The sequence below is a fragment of the Staurois parvus genome, unplaced genomic scaffold (assembly GCF_062004578.1).
Source record: "Staurois parvus isolate SC_StPar_1 unplaced genomic scaffold, SC_StPar_1.0 ptg001279l, whole genome shotgun sequence".
Lineage (NCBI taxonomy): Eukaryota > Metazoa > Chordata > Amphibia > Anura > Ranidae > Staurois > Staurois parvus.
In genome coordinates this window covers 145,143-154,508 of record NW_028319075.1, presented here as the reverse complement: position 1 = coordinate 154,508, position 9,366 = coordinate 145,143, and positions in this window count along the sequence as shown.

The following is a 9,366-nucleotide window of genomic DNA, read 5'->3' as shown; positions in this document are numbered from 1 at the left end:
TTGATATATTCTGCAGATTATCCCATCTCTGACCCCTCTAAGGATCTGCAGAACATCGCTCCATCCCCTCCCCCTCCTGACAGATTCATATTGATATATTCTGCAGATTATCCCATCACTAACCCCTCTAGGGATCTGCAGAGCATCGCTCCGCCCCATCCCCCTCCTGATGGATCCATATTGATATGTTCTGTAGATTATCCCATCTCTGACCCCTCTAGAGATCTGCAGAGCATCGCTCCGTCTCCTCCCCCTCCTGACCAATCCATATTGATATATTCTGCAGATTATCCCATCACTGACCCCTCTAGAGATCTGCAGAGCATCGCTCCGCCCCATCCCCCTCCTGATGGATCCATATGGATATATTCTGCAGATTATTCCATCTAGAGATCTGCAGAACATCGCTCTGTCCCCTCCCCCTCCTGACAGATCCATATTGATATATTCTGCAGATTATCCCATCTCTGACCCCTCTAGAGATCTGCAGAGCATCGCTCCGCCCCATCCCCCTCCTGATGGATCCATATTGATATATTCTGCAGATTATCCCATCTCTGACCCCTCTAGAGATCTGCAGAGCATCGCTCCGTCTCGCAGGGCAGGCTGTAATTGGGTCACCAGTTGCAGGTTACAAGTTGTTTGTGGTCTGGAGAATGGCATTCATTATGGTACAAAGTGTCTCCAGTTCCCGTTGAAGCAGAGAAGCCGAGTCATCGCGGAGCTGTGAAGTGGTCTTTGTTTTCTTTTCTGAGAATCTCGGAGACATAAATCTGCTTCGTAAATACGATTAGAAAAGCCTCGCCTAGAGGATCCTCCACCCAGAGTCAGTCCTCCAGCAGCGCAGAGGATTTCAGGAGCAGAGACTCTCACATACAGCGGATATAAAAAGTCTTCACGCCCCGGGTAAAATGTCCGGTTCCTGTGATGTAACAAAAATGAGACAAAGATAAATCATTTCAGAACTCTTTTCCACCTTTTAATGTGACCGATAAACTGTACAACAAACTGAAATCTTTGAGGGTGGGGGGAAGTAAAAATAAAAAACTAAAATAATCTGGTTGCATAAGTGTTCACACCCTTACATTAATCCTTTGTTGAAGCCCCTTTTGATGTGATTCTGGCACTCAGTCTTTTTGGGGAGGAGTCTATCGGCACGGCACATCCTGACTTTGCCTGCTCTTCCTTCCAAAAACGCTCAAAATCTATCAGATTGTGAGGGCATCTCCTGTGCACAGCCCTCTTCAGATCACCCCACAGATCTTCCATCGGGTTCAGGTCTGGGCTCTGGCTGGGCCATTCCAAAACCTTCATCTTCTTCTGGTGAAGCCATTCCTTTGTGGATTTGGATGGACGCTTTGGGTGGTTGTTATGCTGGAAGATGAAGTTCCTCTTCATGAAGCCTGAAGGTTTTGTGCCGATATTGACCGGTATTTGGACCTGTTCATAATTCCCTCTACATGGACTAAGGCCCCAGTTCCAGCTGAATTAAAACAGCCCCAAAGCATGATGCTGCCACCACCATGCTTCACAGTGGGTATGGTGTTCTTTTGGTGATGGGCAGTGTTGGTTTTGCACCAAACATATCTTTTGGATGTATGGCTAAAAAGTCCAACCTCGGTGTCCTCAGACCAGAACACATTTTCCTGCTTTCTTTTGGGAGACTTCAGATGTGTTTTTGCCAAATGTAGCCGGGCTTGGATGTTTTTCTTCGTAAGAAAAGGCTTCCCTCTTGTCACTCTACCCCATAGACCAGACATATGAAGAACACGGGAGATTGGTGTCACATGGACCACACAGCCAGGACTTGCCAGATGTTCTTGCAGCTCCTTTCATGTTGCGTAGGCGTCTTGGCCGCCTCCCAGACCAGTTTTCTTCTTGACTGTTCCTCCATTTTGGAGGGACGTCCAGTTCTTGGTGACGTCACTGCTGGTGATGTCACTGCTGGTGATGTCGCTGTTGGTGATGTCACTGCTGGTCATGTCACTGCTGGTGATGTCACTGTTGGTGATGTCATTGTTGGTGATGTCACTGTTGGTGATGTCACTGCTGGTCATGTCACTGTTGGTGATGTCACTACTGGTGATGTCATTGTTAGTGATGTCACTGTTAGTGATGTCATTGTTGGTGATGTCGTTGTTGGTGATGTCACTGCTGGTGATGTCACTGCTGGTCATGTCACGGTTGGTGATGTCACTGCTGGTCATGTCACTGCTGGTCATGTCACTGTTGGGGATGTCAATGTTGATGACATCACTGTCGGTGATGTCATTGTTAGTGATGTCACTGTTAGTGATGTCATTGTTGGTGATGTCGCTGTTGGTGATGTCACTGTCGGTGATGTCATTGTTGGTGATGTCACTGTTGGTGATGTCACTGTCAGTGATGTCATTGTTGATGACGTCACTGTTGGTGATGTCATTGTTAGTGATGTCAGTGCTGGTGATGTCACTGTTGGTTGGTTGCGCCATATTGTCTCCACTTGACGATGACTGCTTTCACTGTGTTCCATGGTATATCTAATGCCTTGGAAATTCTTTTGTACCCTTTTCCTGACTGATACCTTTTAACAATGACATCCCTCCGATGCTTTGGAAGCTCTGCGCGGACCATGGCTTTTGCTGTAGGATGTGACTAAGAAAATATCAGGAAAGACCGACTAGAACAGCTGAACTTTATTTGGGGTTCATCAGAGGCACTTTCAATGAAGGCAGGTGTGTACTGACTGCTATTTAACATGATTCTGAATGTGAATGCTTCATTCTGAGCACAGCGACATCCCCAGTTATAAGAGGGTGTGCACACTTATGCAACCAGATTATTTTAGTTTTTGTTTTTAATTCCCCCCTCCTAAAAGATTTCAGTTTGTTGTTCAACTGAGTTGTACAGTTTATAGGTCACATTAAAAGGTGGAAAAAGTTCTGAAATGATTTATCTTTGTCTCATTTTTTTACATCACAGAAACCTGACCAGGGGCGGACTGACCATTTTGGAACTCGGGCACTGCCCGAGGGCCCGGGGTCAGTAGGGGGCCCCATGAGATGCCCCTGGTACCTTTCATAGGCTTTTTTGGGTGTTGTTTGAGTGTGGGTGAGGACACAGGAGCCCCATGATCCCCTATTGCCCGGGGGCCCCATAAGTTGTCAGTCCGCCCCTGAACTTGAAATTTTAACAGGGGCGTGAAGACTTTTTATATCCACTGTAAGAGTCTATAGAAGTGTCTGTGATCCGGATATCATACGATTGGGTTGTCGCAGAGAATCTGTCCTGGATTTGCAGTAATAATATCTCAGACAGATCTTTGTGGATCGTTCCTATCACCCAGGAAAGGTTCGATCTCCTCTGCCTATGAAGGGGTAGGTAGCTCTCACTCTTGCAGCATTGTAGTCTGGCACTCAGGGCCCCATCTCTGGAATGTGGGTGTGCGGGGTCAACGCTGGGACACAAAAAAAATGTTTCTCACATAAAACCTAAACGCCTCCACCCCTTAGAGACCCGAGTTGCACCTCCTGTGTCCTGGAAGGCTCGGTCTCTCTACAGGTTTCATACAACTTTATTTCTGCCGAGTCTACAAATGGCGGTATGGATACTGGGATTTTTCTGTTTATTATACTAGTAATGGCGGCGATCAGCGACTTATAGCGTGACTGCGGCGGGCATTCTGACACTGGGGGGGGGACTGACTTGGTGTCACTGACATCCCCAGTGACACCAATACAGTGATCAGTGCTAATAAAAAGCACCAACACTGTGCGAATGGCACTGGGCAGGAAGGGGTTAACATGTGGGATGATCAAAGGGTTAACTGTGTGCTGTGTGTATTTTACTAGAGAGACATGCTGCTGTGCAGAGGGATACAAAGCAGCATGTCCTTGCTGGCAGAGGAGCCAGGGACAGTAAGGCAAGGGAGGAAAAGGCTAGATGATGTTGGATGTCCTCCAGCCAGGAAATGAGGCAGAGCTCCATCTGACTGGCTGCAGTTTCTAATGCACATTGTGAGAAGCTCCCAGTGTGCGGTGACATCAGAGCTAGCCTTTTCAATCCAGGAGAGGAGCCGGTACACCTGTGCAAGACTGAAGGGGAGGAGCTGGTACACCTGTGCAAGACTGAAGGGGAGGAGCCGGTACACCTGTGCAAGACTGAAGGGGAGGAGCCGGTACACCTGTACAAGACTAAAGGGGAGGAGCCGCTACACCTGTGCAAAACTGAAGGGGAGAAGCTGGTATACCTGTGCAAGACTGAAGGGGAGGAGCCAGAACACCTGTGCAAGATGAGGGGAGGATCCTGTAAACCTGTACAAGACTGAAGGGGAGGAGCTGGGACACCTGTACAATACTAAATGGGAGGAGCTGGGACACCTGTGCAGGACTGAAGAGGAGGAGCCGCTACACCTGTACAAGACTGAAGTGGAGGAGCTGGTATACCTGTGCAAGAATGAAGGGGAGGAGCCGGTACACCTGTGCAAGACTAAATGGGAGGAGCCAGTACACCTGTGCAAGACTGAAGGGGAGGAGCCGATACAAACAAAGGGAAGTCCGGAGGTCATATTTAAAGTAAAACTCCTATTTTGGGGAAAGGAATCTGTTGTAGCTATTTAAACATTGTGATAATTATTTTAGATCCTTACCTGTGCTGGTATCTCGGAGGTGGAACTCTCCATATCCTAAACCTAAAAACATGGATCCATCTTTCCTTGTATCAATGGTTCAGGCTGGTGGTGGTGGTGTCATGGTGTGGGGGAGATTTTCTTGGCACACTTTGGGCCCCTTAGTACCCATTGAGCATTGTTTAAATGCCACGGCCTGAGTATTGTTGCTGACCATGTCCATCCCTCTATGACTCCAGTGTCCCCATCTTCTGATGGCTCCTTCCAGCAGGATAATGCACCATGTCACAAAGCTCAGATCATCTCCAACTGGTTTCTTGAACCTGACAAAGAGGTCACTGTACTCCAATGGCGTCCACAGTCCCCAGATATCCATCCAGTAGAGCACCTTTGGGATGTGGTGCAACGGGAGATTCACATCATGGATGTGCAGCCGACAAAATCCACAGCAAATGCGTGATGCTATCATGTCACTATGGACCAAAATCTCTGAGGAACGTTTCCAACACCTTTCTGAATCTAGGCCATGAAGAATGAAGGCAAAAGGGGGTCCAACCCAGGATTAGCAAGGTGGACCTAATAAAATCTCTGAGGAAAATTTCCACCACCTTGCTGAATCTAGGCCACAAAGAATGAAGGCAAAAGGGGGTCTAACCTGGGACTAGCAAGGTGGACCTAACAAAATCTCTGAGGAACATTTCCACCACCTTGCTGAATCTAGGCCACGAAGAATGAAGGCAAAAGGGGGTTCAACCCGGGACTAGCAAGGTAGACCTAATAAAATCTCTGAGGAACTTTTCCACCACCTTGCTGAATCTAGGCCATGAAGAATGAAGGCAAAAGGGGGTCCAACCTGGGACTAGCAAGGTGGACCTAACAAAATCTCTGAGGAACATTTCCACCACCTTGCTGCATCTAGGCCACGAAGAATGAAGGCAAAAGGGGGTCCAACCCGGGACTAGCAAGGTGGACCTAATAAAATCTATGAGGAACGTTTCCACCACCTTGCTGCATCTAGGCCACGAAGAATGAAGGCAAAAGGGGGTCCAACCCGGGACTAGCAAGGTGGACCTAATAAAAACTATGAGGAACGTTTCCAACACCTTGCTGAATCTAGGCCACGAAGAATGAAGGCAAAAAGGGGTCCAACCCGGGACTAGCAAGGTGGACCTCATAAAGTGGCCGGTGAGTGTGTGTTTACCAAAACTGGAACATCTTCTAAAATTAGATTGATAGGATAAATTCCTGATCGACTTTGTATATATTCAAACACAATGTCAGCATTCCGCAATTAGTGGGAGAAAGTCGATATTTCCTTCAGTGATAAGCTCTGTGGGTGGATGCGGGTCTCTCGGATATCCAATTCCGCCGTGCGGCATTTATGCGCTGAGATATGGGGGCTGATTCATGTGAATTCAGGATCTGCTCATTGCAGTGAACCTGATCTTATGAAATATCCTTTTTCATCATTTTTGATACAAGTTGTGACATTTCATAATGTATTCTGTTTTCTGGTAATACCGTGGAAAAGGTTATCCCGACTCTCAGCTGAGAGTCAGGCCAATCACGAGCACGCAGCTTCAGTATGGGTATTGAGATGCTCAAGGTTCTACTCCAACCCTTCTATGTCTGTGTGGGTTGTGGGTCACGTGACTTCACTGTTTGGTCTCATTCACATAGGCGGCGGTAAAAATAGATGGTCGCAGCAGAGCTTTACCGCCACTCAACTGCCCCTTAAACTGCAACGGTGGTGTTATGTGCTGCGACTTCCTATGGCGCCGTCCCAAATTGTCGATGTTCAACAACAATGCTGCACACCAACAGCTCCAGGTGTACGGAGAGTATAGAGCGGCCTCCCGATGGCCACCCCCTACTGACGCGTTTCACCCTGCCTAACAGAGCTGTCATCATGACCAAGCCCCAGTGGGCAGGATGAAATGCGTCAGGGGGCAGGGCCATTGAAATTTGGTGGAGTGGAATGGAGTGGAATTTCGGCGTTTGCTTGATGGCCTTATGGGGATGCACAAATGCTGCGATGCTTTGCGGCCACATCACCATTTTAATGAATGGCGCAGATTAAAAAATAAAAATGTTTTCAGAAATGTCTTTGTTATATTATGAGATGGCGATTTTAGTTTACGTAAACTTTGGGGTGTCTTTATAAAACTTTTCAGAGCTACTCGTCTTATGAATCGAATGTATGAATATTCAAATATATTTCCAATCAACAATACATAAAGGGTTGTAATTAAAAAAAAAATAATAATTGTATGTACAAATTGTACGTTTGTTCTGTGTGAATGGGGGTAAAAAAATGAATGTGATGAGGTTAGTTTCTCTCCAGGTTGGATGTTATTCATTCATACAGGACAGAGTAAATGCTGCATTATGGCCACTAGATGGAGCTGATGAAATAAACACTATAATAATCAGCGCCATCTAGTGGCCTTGAAATAAAAACACTATAATAATCAGCTCCCTCTAGTGGCCCTGATGTAAACACTATAATAATCAGCTCCTAAATAAACACTATAATAATCAGCTCCATTTAGTGGCTGTGAAATAAACACTATAATAATCAGCTGCCTCTAGTGGCCGTGAAATAAACACTATAATAATCAGCTGCCTCTAGTGGCTGTGAAATAAAAACACTATAATAATCAGCTCCATCTAGTGGCCGTGAAATAAACACTATAATAATCGGCTCCGTCTAGTGGCCGTGAAGTAAACACTATAATAATCGGCTCCCTCTAGTGGCCGTGATGTAAACACTATAATAATCGGCTCCCTCTAGTGGCTGTGAAATAAAAACACTATAATAATCAGCTCCCTCTAGTCGCAGTGAAATAAACACTATAATAATCAGCTCCCTCTAGTGGCCGTGATGTAAACACTATAATAATCGGCTCCATCTAGTGGCTGTGAAATAAAAACACTATAATAATCAGCTCCATCTAGTCGCAGTGAAATAAACACTATAATAATCAGCTCCCTCTAGTGGCCGTGATGTAAACACTATAATAATCGGCTGCCTCTAGTGGCTGTGAAATAAAAACACTATAATAATCAGCTCCGTCTAGTGGCCGTGAAATAAACACTATAATAATCAGCTCCATCTAGTGGCCCTGAAATAAACACTATAATAATCAGCTCCCTCTAGTGGCCGTGAAATAAACACTATAATAATCACCTCCATCTAGTGGCCATAAGGCAGTATTATACTACTATTTTTAATGAATGAAAGACATTCGACCTGGAGAGAAATTAGCCCAATAACATTTGTTTTTTGCCCCATTTACACAGAATTACATGCAGTTTCACAGGGCAAATAGGATTTGTTTTAATAAATGCACCCCTTTATTGGTACAATGTAACAGACTAGATTTGTGTCCACCCTGTAGAGTCTGGTGTCTTGAGTAGCGGTGTCGGTACTGTACTGGCTACAGGCTGTGCTCTGCCCCAGGAATGCACAGTAAGAAGATTGTTGAACAAAAACATGACCGGTCCTCTTTAATCCTGGGAGGGATAAAAGGATTCAGATCTCCGGAGGAACCACGACTGAGACCTTCCAGCCGCCTGGGTCCTCGTCCTCAAATCTCATTAACATTCAGCGTTCCTGCGCCGAGAGGCATCGCCAAGGGAACCCAGGCAGCCGTCCCTGCACCGGGGAACGCCGCCAACTTCCACAAATCTTTCCTGCGAAGGGCCGAGTCCTGGCTGCAGAACGCAGAGAATGATCCGGGATCTTCTCCCAACAACGCGCAGCCTTCCCGCCCTCCACCTTAAAGGACTTGTCGCAATTTAATCCAAATATCTTCGGATGTTGCCAGGTTTCTCCTTCAAGATCTTTCACAAAAACCTTTCAGCTCATCTCCAAGGGGAATTCATTAATGAATATTATTATTGCAGTAATCCTGAACCCAGGCGGATTCTGCTAATGGTCACAATCGCTCAGAATTGTCATGGGCGCCGCTCATGGGGCAAAAAACAAACGTTATTAGGATAATTTATCTCCAGGTCGAATGTCTTTCATCGATGGCTAGCCACCTGAGGACAACCAATAGGAAGGTCCCTGACCGTCTTTGCACCGCATGGGCCAACTGCTTGTTTTTTCAGGGGGTGGGAAGAACATTTATACTCACCCACTCTTTCAATTGTCTTGAAAGTGGCACTCCCCCGAGGTCCAGCAGTGGACTGTTCCCATCTATGGAGTGTGCGCTGAGCGTGATGATGTCAGGAATGGTTCACTTTTTCAATCCTCCTGAAAGCGGCACTCCCATGCAGTCCAGCAGTGGACTGTTCCCGTTTATGGAGTGTGCACTGAGCATGATGTCAGGTACAGTCCACTTTTTCAATCCTCCTGAAAGCGGCACTCCCCCGCGGTCCAGCAGTGGACTGTTCCTGTCTATGGAGTGTGCGCTGAGCGTGATGATGTCAGGAACGGTTCACTTTTTCAATCTTCCTGAAAGCGGCACTCCCCCGCGGTCCAGCAGTGGACTGTTCCTGTCTATGGAGTGTGTGCTGACCGTGATGATGTCAGGAACGGTTCACTTTTTCAATCTTCCTGAAAGCGGCACTCCCCGCGGTCCAGCAGTGGACTGTTCCTGTCTATGGAGTGTGCGCTGAGGGTGATGTCAGGTACGATCCACTTTTTCAATCCTCCTGAAAGCGGCACTCCCCCGCGGTCCAGCAGTGGACTGTTCCCGTCTATGGAGTGTGCGCTGAGCGTGATGATGTCAGGAATGGTTCACTTTTTCAAT